This window comes from Lygodium microphyllum, chromosome 21 (genome assembly GCF_053477565.2).
Source record: "Lygodium microphyllum isolate KBCC chromosome 21, Lygodium_microphyllum_v1.1.10, whole genome shotgun sequence".
NCBI lineage: Eukaryota > Viridiplantae > Streptophyta > Polypodiopsida > Schizaeales > Lygodiaceae > Lygodium > Lygodium microphyllum.
This window is the reverse complement of record NC_141155.1, coordinates 36,219,609-36,230,501: the sequence shown is the minus strand read 5'-3', so window position 1 is coordinate 36,230,501 and position 10,893 is coordinate 36,219,609. Positions and strand designations below refer to the sequence as shown.

Here is a 10,893-nt window from a genome sequence, read left to right as displayed (position 1 = left end):
TCTATAATCGACAGCTCGCAGGTACACCATCATTATCTTGTAAGATAAATATTTATTTAGTTGAAAAATGCACTTTTGAGCAGCTTAAATCACATAATCAAACCATGCTTGATCCATGGTATAACTAGGCATCTCCTTGAGGAGAGTAGGCTGGTGCTTTAGGCCTACCAGCATTGCTGGGAAACTGACTACAATAGTCCTTTGTGGCACTTCCATGAGTACCACTACACCAGCTTCAATTTTGGCCCCATCCCCCACCTTGATGTCGCCCTCATGTCGCCCAGAATGGTTGCAGTGGCACCTATCAGAACCCCATTTCCTATCTTAGGATGCCTGTCCCCACCAACTTTACCTATCCCACCTAAGGTTGCATGATGCAGAATAGCCACATTGACAACCCACAAATGCTGTCTCTCCAATAACAACCCCTATGGCATGATCTAACAAAATACATTTTCCTATGCGGCAGTTGGATGTATGTTGGTAGCAAAAACGTCTGCAACCCTGCTTTGTAATGTCAATGCTAGTAGAACACGCCCTTCTATCCACAGCTGTGGGAAATTTTGTGTGCTTGGCATGCTTGAAGATAATAAGAGGTATACGCAGTTTCAACAATCCAACTTTGTGTTTTTATTTTAAGAATAATTAAGACATCTACTTTGAGATGCTTGGTCTATTATATGTCACAAAGAAATGCTTTCCAACATAGATGGTTTTCTCGTACTGGTGTTTTGATCTTTCTATTCAGTGCATCTCTCCTATTTTGGTTGAATTAGCATGAATGGAGATTTACTTCTGCAATATTGAAAATAAGATAAGATATTATTGCTTAGACCCTCCCTAGGACCTACAAAATGATTTAAAAGCTTCAAAATTGTAATGAGAATCCCTTTGATTAAGAGAAAGGGGGGATAAGAAGAGAATTGTGAAAAAGAGTTTTATGACAAATGTGCAAAGTAACGTGTATAATTTAAAAGATTGCTTATGTACCAATATCTTAATAGATACATGTATGTATTTATGTATATGTACTTCTATCTTAATAGATTTATGTATTTATGTATATGTACTTCTATGATTAACACTTAATGCTCCCTTGCCTCCTTGAATGCATAACATAGGTACACACATGATTAGAATCATCACTATGTATAAGGGTCTCAAGGGATGAGTGCGCCTTGGGGGATGAGTGCATCATAATATGTTTGTCTTGTGATGATTTCATAGGGCCAAAAGGTGCTTGTTAAATAGGCACTTAGTCGTGAACTCGGCAAGTGAGTGTCTTTTGATAAGTATGTCACAATTGACTTGGCACTGTGTCGTGAACTCGGCATAGAGGTGTCACTTTGGTTGTGATACCCTCCCTTCCCCCCAAGGTGTAGATGGGCACTTGGTCGTGAATTCGGCTAAATAGTGTCTTGACAAGCTACACATAAAATAAATGATGGGCATTTGATCGTGCATTCGGTTTCGTAATGTCCTGATACACTAATTGTTTGCTATTGTTCAATGGGATGGGCATTTAGGTCATCTATTCGGCCAAAAAATGTCCTGATCTATGTGTAGTTTTTTTAAAATCTATCATGTTCTTGCATTTGTATGTTTTTAATAAGTTATGACTAGATGTAATTTGTGTTACCTTTTCAATATTTAGATGGTATCATGCAATTGAAGTTCATATGCAACACGAATATAAATTAAGATTGATATCATACAATTGTATTCTTAATCAAATATTATATGTCATACAGTTATATTAAAGTTATGTAGCTTAACTTACAATTGGTAGCTTAAGCCTTGGCCATTATGCTTATACACTTCTTTTCTTTATTGTAGAGAGTTTACAATTTGTGAAGATGGCCTTGAACATTGCCAAAGCACTACGCATTTGCTTGATAGAGGCTATATCATCCAGCACAGAAGAGCAGATATCACTCATCAATAGTAATGAAATTGTCTTTGTTACTTTCTGCAATTCAGCATGTACATCCATGCAGACCATGTTGCAGTAGCAAGGGCTTTCGCACCTAGTCACTGATGCACTTTGGGATCCCGAGAAGAACTTGCATCTTTGTCGTACATTGCTTGGAAATGCACCCAAGATGGTTGAAGATCTTAAGGAGTTAGCACCAGTGTCTGCATTGAAGGAGAGGTAAGTCTTTTGGAACATGAAGTGGAGAGAAGAGGTGGCACGCTTAAAGCGAGCAAAGGACTTGTCCGGGACAACCTCTCTACCAAAACGTCTAAAGACCACTATAAATGCAAGTCCCAGTTTTAGTCCAACAAAGAAGAGAGAGAATCTGTCAGGGGCAGGAACTATGTTGCGCACATTGAGGAATCACCAATGCGCACCAACGATTGGCATTCCCTTTGATGCCATCAAGCTAGGTAGAGTCATTGGTGAAGGTTCCTTTGGACAGTGTGTCCAAGTTACTATTGATAATATTACTTATTTTCCTTTAGAGTTAACATATTGCGCCAAAATGTACAAGGGCTTCAACAATGTTAAGCTGCAGCAATTCCAAGTGGAGTGTGGGATGCAAAAGGTCAATGCATCCATTGTACGATGCATTGCCTTTACTTATGAGCCCCCTTGGGTTACAGTCTTTCCCTTTTTCAATGGTGGTACAATAGATGATATATTGATGTGGGGCCCTTTTCAAAAATGTAAATATAGGAGAACCATCGAGCACCTCCACAAGCCATCAATGGGGTTCAGACCTGATCCTGACAAGGTGCCTTCTGCAGAGGAGAGGGCTAGGATCGTGGGCGTCATCAATAATATGCCAAACATTATTCATGCATTGGTGGATGGGATGAAGGCCGTGCATAGTGCTAGTATCGTCCATTCGGACTTACATGCCAAGAACATGGTGTTGGATTTCACCAGAGATAACACCCCCAGGGTGGGCATCATAGATTGGGGTCTCATGCTTATTTCTGGTATGAAAAGACGAGCTCTCAACTGCCCATCTAGGGGACCAAATGAGCCCATGCACATCATAGATGAGTGCCGACGGAAAGGAGTGTTGGAAAGGAAAAGAAGGCCATGGATTGCTCCTGAGATCTATGATCCATTGTGTGAGTCTGCTTACAGCAAGGAGTCAGATATATACGTAGTTGGTTGGCTCATCGTCTGTCTCGTTGAGTTTTGGCGCTTAGGCCAACGTCTATGGTTGCGTAGGGAGCCGAGAGATACCCCAGATGAATTCATCATGCACTTAATAGAGTTCAAGGCAAGGGATCGCATGTTGTTAGATGATAAGGCCATGCGAATGTCCTTTGCAGACCTTGATGACTTTTTGAGAGCACACTGCAGCACTGATCCTGCAAAAGCACAAAGATCACTTGTAGAGCTTGGCCCTATTCTAGCTCACCCTTTTTGAACAACCCACCTCTTGTAATCTCCCCTTGTATTTTGTAAAACAACCTATCAATTTTTGGAGTCTCTATGACTCATGAAACCAAGGATAGTTGTATATTTTTTGTAAAGCTATATGCTCTATAGAATACAACTTATAATTTGTGCTTTAAGATTAAGTTAGTTATGTGGATGTACGTCTTCAAGAGCAATTATTTCAAGTTTTTGTGTCTTTATGTGTCTTGTCAGCAATTTGCACGGTTGACTTTCTCAAGTTTTGAAATTTAATAACCACATTGTTTCATATTTAGTATCATGGTGTAGATTTTATATCTATAAATAGTCTCTAGATAGCATACGTGAAACATTAACGAACCATTTAATGCATATACAAAGTTTCAATCTCTCTTATTTTCTTCGCTAAATATGATTGTGCAAGTGGAGTGTTGTATACATGTGATTTTTTTAAGTTGCCAAAGAGATATATTGTTGTTGTAAACACACAAGCATGCAAGAAAGAGAACTACTTCAATGGTTTAAAAAGCTATGATTTCACATCATATCCATATTGCATTTTAAATTACTAATGATTAGAAAATAATAATACATTATAAATGAATGTTTAAAAAACTAATGACCAAGTGTACCTAGCAATTATAGATGATACCAAACCTCTTAAACTTTCCTCGACAAACTATTGCTTTTGAAGTGATGCAATAACTTGTCACCTCCAGTAGTGCAAGTAAACATTCTCCTATGAGAAATACCCTAGTTTTGTAAGGTTAGTCATCAACCTGATCAAGTGCTCAGAATGTATTGGTGAATTTTATATATTGTTATCATTTCTAATGCTATATACTTTATTTTCTATGGATAGGCTTTATTAGATAAATACTTAAGTCTTTACTAGATGCATTGCCTTAATAATTACAAGCTAAAAACATGGGGTGTATTTTCCATTGAGTAGAAATTGATGCATGTATTATGTGATGGAAACACTTCTATTTTATTTTTTAAATATTAGTGTATTTTTTATATATGAGAAGTAACTAATTTTTTATTTTTTTTGTATTTGGTTATAAGGTTTATCATTCATGGCTTCAACAACTCGCATGAAGGTGTTTGATTATGGGTCTAGCGAGAAGAAACTTTTGGGTTATGTCCGAGTTATGGTTGATTTCACGTATAGTGCAATACGACAAGAGATTACACAAGATGAGCTTATATCTGGTCCCTTTAAATTCATAATTGAAGATGAAGATGATGACAGTGGTTGCACCATAAACCCAGTACAAGAAGAGCGTTGGCATGTAGAGAATGTCAAGTTTATTGGTATAAAGAGAGATTCAAGCATGGTAGATAAGGTTGGGGATGAGAGCAGGCCTAGAAAACACATATGTGAAGGCTTGAAGGATACTCTTGAGGACACTAACTTCAATGCAAGTGATGAAGGTGATCATAGTTTGCACAAGTCAGGTGACAACCTAAAGCATGTTAAAAGCATGCTCAAGAGCACATTGATTTCAAAGTCTACTCTTGAAAGTTGGCTAAACCAATGTGAGAAGACTCGCAAGAAGTTGAGGGAGTGAAACCCATCGAGAGATGATAGGTTTGAGCTTGCCACAGAAGATCTTAATGGTGCACCCTTGGCTCGAGTATGGTGCCATGAATGTGAAGCTCCTTATGGATCGAGAGTCATTGGCAAGCAATCTGCTTACTCGTGTCTTTCTAATTTCATGAGAACCCATATATTAGAAGTCCAAGCGCATCAAATAAGATATTTGACAAATCAAGGGTTGAAGGTGGGAGCGACATCTAACTCAAAAGATGTAGAAGAAAGCAATGAAGATAATATGGTTGCGGTTTTAGCTGCAGTAGAGGAGATGGATATTTTTAATAGCACTCATGAAGGCAAGTGACATCTTTTTAACCATTGAAACCTCCAATAAAATGTTACTTTCATATACGACAATTACCGGTTTATGAAAGAGTTGAGCTTTAGTAAGGTTGGGGTTTGTTTTAAAATCACTTTTGTATATGTATCTTAGGGATAATTTCTAATCATTTTAGAGATTAATTTGTGAGTTTTGACTTGAAATCACACAGGATCTGATTTTGAGCTTATTGAGGCAACATTGAATGACTACAAAGATAAAGGGAGAGTAAGAGTTGTATGTAAGTATGATAAGAAATGGTTGCATTTGTGCCCTTCAAGATCGGACTTGCATACAATTTTCACAGAGCATATCAAGTCAAAGTCTCACATCATGGCTATATCCAAAAAAACATGTACCAACCATGTAGTTTTGACAAATGCTAGAGGGCGACCAAAGAAGCTCTTTCATGCAGATCCACAACAAAAGTCACTGAGCTCTTTTCTTTACCCAACCAAAGAAAGTACCGTATCAACAAATTCAGAAGGACCTTCTACTTGTACAGGTGACCCATATATGCCTTCTTCTTATGATTTAAATTTGCACTGTTGGGGATTATGGCAAAGGACCGTGCCTTACAAAGCATGTGACGTCAACATAAAATCTATTCTACATGACCTTAAAATAGGAAAGGAATGGTATCCAGAGCCATATACAAAAGCTATCTTATATGACGGATCTCTTGAAATTAAGGTAGATGGATGCTACAGACACATAAATTGCCAACGTATTTCATGTGGTGGAAATCCCTTTGAAAGTTTTACTTGTGAGTATTGTAAAAAAATTCCCACTTGTGATGATTTTCGCATGAGAGTATACAGAGAGAGTACTGCTATTGAGAAGAGAGGGGTTAGGAATACAGGAGGAGGAAGGCGATTAGATTATCTTAGCAGTGAAGAGTTGAAAAATGTGACAGTTAAGTCCAAGAAAGACTTGAAAGAATCCAAGAGAAAGCTATGGTGGTTAGAAGCAAGAATTGTTGTGCTTTCTGTGAGGATTAGGTCCTTGAAAGAAGCAAACTTTGAATGCTTTAATAGGAAGGATGTGCAGCGCTTTTGTAATAATATAGTTGAGGCCCATCGACAAGGTAAATTTGGAGGTAAACAAGCATTGTGGGACTTTTTTCAAGATGTAGCAAAGAATATAGTACGAACAAAACAAGCACAATGATTCAATGAGTCCACAAAGAACATGTTTGAGCTCATTAAGCTTTGGGGCAGGCCATGCTTGCATGAATTTATGAGTACTAACCTTGGAGGGCCGTCCATGTGCACTACAAGAAGGCAAGGGAAAAAAGCAATTCACTTCATGCCTGGAGAGCATGAGTATATATTTGAGGCAGTGGGTAAGATATACATGGATGCAAAAAGTCAACATGGAGTAATGTCAATGGTGCCGATTATCATTGTTGAAGATGAGACTACCATCAAACGTCGCATAAGGTGATCTTAATAGATCTAATGTCTTGTAGTTTGCAATGTTTTTTACTTTCAATCATGTAAAGGAAGTTTGTAAGATATTGAAAGTTAAAGAAATTTTTTTTTAATGCAGGTGGAATGCAAAGGATGACACTCTTATTGGATTCTGTGGAAGTAAAGGAGAACGTCACCAATGCCTTACAAACGACACAATTATTGTAGGAGAGGGGTCACATGGTTATAATACAATAGTGGATGCCTTTCAAAATCATGTGGTGGGAAATTATGCAAGACTTTTGATAGTAAACCCTCTTCATGAGAGTCTTCCACGACTAGCTTTGGTAGTGCAAGTCACATGTAACCGCTTTGATAGTGTTTTTATTAGAAATCAATGGAATCTTGTGGAGCATTTATGGAGTGCAAAGCTAAAGGATACAATAGGTCCAATAATTGGGCATTCTTCAGATGGAGATAGTAGATGGCGCAAGCTCATGCTTGAGGATTACCTTGGAGATCATAGCGACCGATTCTTTATTAATTGGTGTGGATGAAAATTAAGAGGGAGAATAGTGGAAGGGCATGTGTATGGTTTACATGATCAAGACTTTGTACATTGTGGAAAAAAGCTTGTTAGTCCACTTGATAGCCCTACTCGACAACTTGCGATTGGTAAAGTTTGGATTACACTCAATCATGTTGCAATGGTCTATAACTCATTTTCCATTGATAAACACAAGCTACAGGATGGAGATATACAAAGAAATGATCGTCAAAATTGGGCAGCTGCCCAAAGGATTGCAAGCAGACAAGTGCAATGTTGTATGAGACAATTACAAAAGAAAGACAGAAGTGTGCAAGGAACTGTGGCATATTTGCATATTGTGGCTGATTACATTGATGTTTTCCTATCACCGTATCTAAACTTGAAGGATCGTGTGGTGATGGCAGCTAAGGTTAGTTTCTTCTTCAAGCTTTGGAGGTTGTGGATACATCAACATGCAACGTACAACTTGAAGATAAATTTCATAAGTAGAGAGGCCTACACAGATATTCAACTCTCATGCCATTTTGTTGTGCTTCTCATAAAGGTTTTTCGTGACTTTTATCCTACTCTCAAGTGCCCATTGCATCTCACTGGATCGGATGCAGCTGAAATTTATTTTAGTAAAATTGGAGGTATGGTGGGACAAGAGAGAGCCTTTGACTTTGGAGATTTGTTGCATAGTGTTGGTACTTTGAATAAGATTGCCATGCATGAATGTAGTTCAGATGGGCTGGTTTTCTCAAGGGCTCATAAAAAACAAGAGCATATATGGAAGTGCTTGAATCAAAAAGATGGAATTGTAGAAGTAGATTTAGGCAACTATGATTGTGTGTCTTCAGATGATGTAATAGTGGATGCCTTGAAAGAGGGCTTGCATCAAGCACAAATGTTGTGTCAGTCATTGGGATTGAAACCTAGCAAACCAGATAACTTGAATTGGTGGTTACACCCTTGGGAGGATACAGATTTGACATGGTCAAAACTAGATGTTGAGATGGGGGAGGCTGATGAGTACGATGACTTTGCACAACCAAGCAGTGATGACAAGCAATTACAAGAGGTTCCAGATGGGGATGATGAGATCATTGCTCTTAGTGAGATTCGACATGAAATCGATGGGCTCTTGGATGAAGTTCATGACTCGGGCACTATTGCAAAGAGACAGAAGATCAACCCAACAGTAGAAGTTGATGGAAAGTATATCTTTAAGTCCACATTGGTCAGCCAATTGAATGGGAATTCAACATTGTCAAAAGATCGACTGACAAGAGTGAGGCAAGGTGTCTATTTCATTCATGAATCAAAATCACAATCATCAAGTAATGTGAATTTCTTTGGGATAGGTTGTGATTGTGCTGTATATTTTGTGTATGACACACAAGATCAAGGTAGTAGCAAGCATCCAAAGAGAGACGGAAAAGCCACAAACTTAAATAAAATGGATAAGTCTCGTGGTACATGGTATCTTGGCCGAGTCCAAAAGATGAGGAAGAAAGTAGAATGTAGATATGTGGATTATAAACGAGGCTTTGATTTGACAGCTCCACCTCAAGGGATAGAAGTTCAGCTTGGTTGGTACCAAAGGGTAAAAGGACAACGCATGTTCACGTATGACTTAACTGACTTGAATATGATTGCTATAGAGTCAGTCATCGCATTGGCAAATTTAACATACAATGCATCAAATGGTAGATACCAACTAGATGAGAATGATTATAAGATATTTAATGACTTTCTCAAGCACGCTGAGTAATCATTTTCATGCTCAAAGTAAGTGATTTTAATCTATGATAAACTTTGTATTGCCTTTCTAAATAAGGTCATTATCTTTATTGTAGTGTCTTCTTTCTTGTAGGTAATGGACGTTCAAGCTAGAACTTGGCAACGTTGGGGTATACTCTTTGCAGCTGAAGTATTGCAATCGAAGAGTTCTTTTGAGATATCTTCAAACTAGTCATATGGCAATGTGCTACATTGATAGAAGTTTGTAGTTGAAGTATTAAGGTGAAGTATCACTATTTCATCATGGTTGAAATATGGTGCATATATTGTAATTAATATCTAATCTTTTTCTTTTGATTTTAGTTATACTATATTGATGTGTGAGTGCTTGACGAGAGGAAATTTGTTTTTGTTTTGATTTCAGACCAATTTTGTGGCATTTTGATCTTTTGGGATTCTCAAGCAGCATATTGCATGGAGATGGCTAGCCATGGAAGCAATGAAGTCAACATACTTATGTATTATTCTTTTTATAATATACAACCTTTATCATACTACACAATCCAAATGTATAAGACATGCTTTGGACATGTGGATCTTGGAGTCTTTTGTGTATAGCTCTATGTTGCAGTGCTATTGTAAAAGTTTCATAATATTAACATCGTGTTTGGATATCCATCTTGGATCATTGTGAGAATTCCATGGCTAAAATATTGTAGTATCATGTTGTAATTTGAATTATACAGAAGGGGCCATGAAAATGCACATTCGATTCGAATTTTAGATTTATAGAGGGGGTATAACTATTGCCTTCAAAATTCACAAAAGGGGTATATAAAATGGTGAAAATTTTTTAAAAAGGGGTTTTTAAAGTATCCTTTGAATGCACGTTATATAGAGGGCTTCTACAAGGTGACCCCCCCGAGTGAATCCCCCGTGGTTACGATAAACAATATGTTTTTGTTTTTCTCATTGATGATATTTCTCCATTTCAATCTCTACTTATCTTTCTCGCTCCTCATTCTTATATTTCCTACCATTCCTTTTCTCTGTTCTTTCTTTATTTCTCTCTCCACCCCTCTTTCCGTCTCCCTTTTTCTTTCTTTGTTTTTATCCTTTCATCCCTTTATTTCTCTCCCCCCTCTCTCTCATTGTTTCTCTCTCTCTACTCTCTCTCTCTCTACTTTACTATTTTCTCTTCCCATCCCTCTTTCTCTCTCTCTCATTGTTTTTTTCTCTCTACCATATCTCTACTTCTCTACATTCCTTCTCTCCCCTTCTCTTTACCTTTATCTAGTTTTATCTATCCCCCTTGCTATTTTTCTCCCCACTTCTTTTTCTCTCTGTCTTTTCCTTTCTTTGTTTGCATGCCTCCATCTCTCTTCGTCAATTTCTTTTCTCTCCCCATCTCTCTATCTTTGTCTATCTATCTCTCTATTTATCTCCCCACTTCTATTGCTCTCTCTCTTTCCCTTTCTTTATTTTCCTCCCGTCATCTTTCTTTGATTGTCTCTTCCCCCTCTCTCTCTCATTGTTTCTCTCTCCTCTCCCTCCCTACTGTTACTTCTCATGTCTCTTTCTTTTCCTCCCTTCTTGTCTCTATTTCTCTCTCTTTCCCTCCCCACTCTCACTCAACACATCTTGTTTACAATCAAAGTCAAAGATAGAAAATAAAAAACTTAAAAGAAAACTTGAAGGATATTGAAGTCCCTCTCTCCCCACCTCTCTTTGTATTTCTCTTTCCCCTCTCCCTTTATTTTTTTATCTTCCCATTCTCTCTCATTCTCTCATTGTTTCCCTATTTCTCTCTCTGTCTCTCTCGCTCTCTATTTGTTTTTTCTCTATCTATCTTTTTCTCTCTCACTATAAGGATACGGAGCCATAGTAATGACACTTTCCAACCCAAAATAGTGG

General features: G+C 37.8%; 1 pseudogene; it reads left to right on the top strand.

Moving 5' to 3' along the window:
- Positions 1–4,455: 4,455 nt before the first annotated feature.
- On the top strand, positions 4,456–9,010 carry LOC148017891 (uncharacterized; annotated as a pseudogene).
- Positions 9,011–10,893: the final 1,883 nt, after the last annotated feature.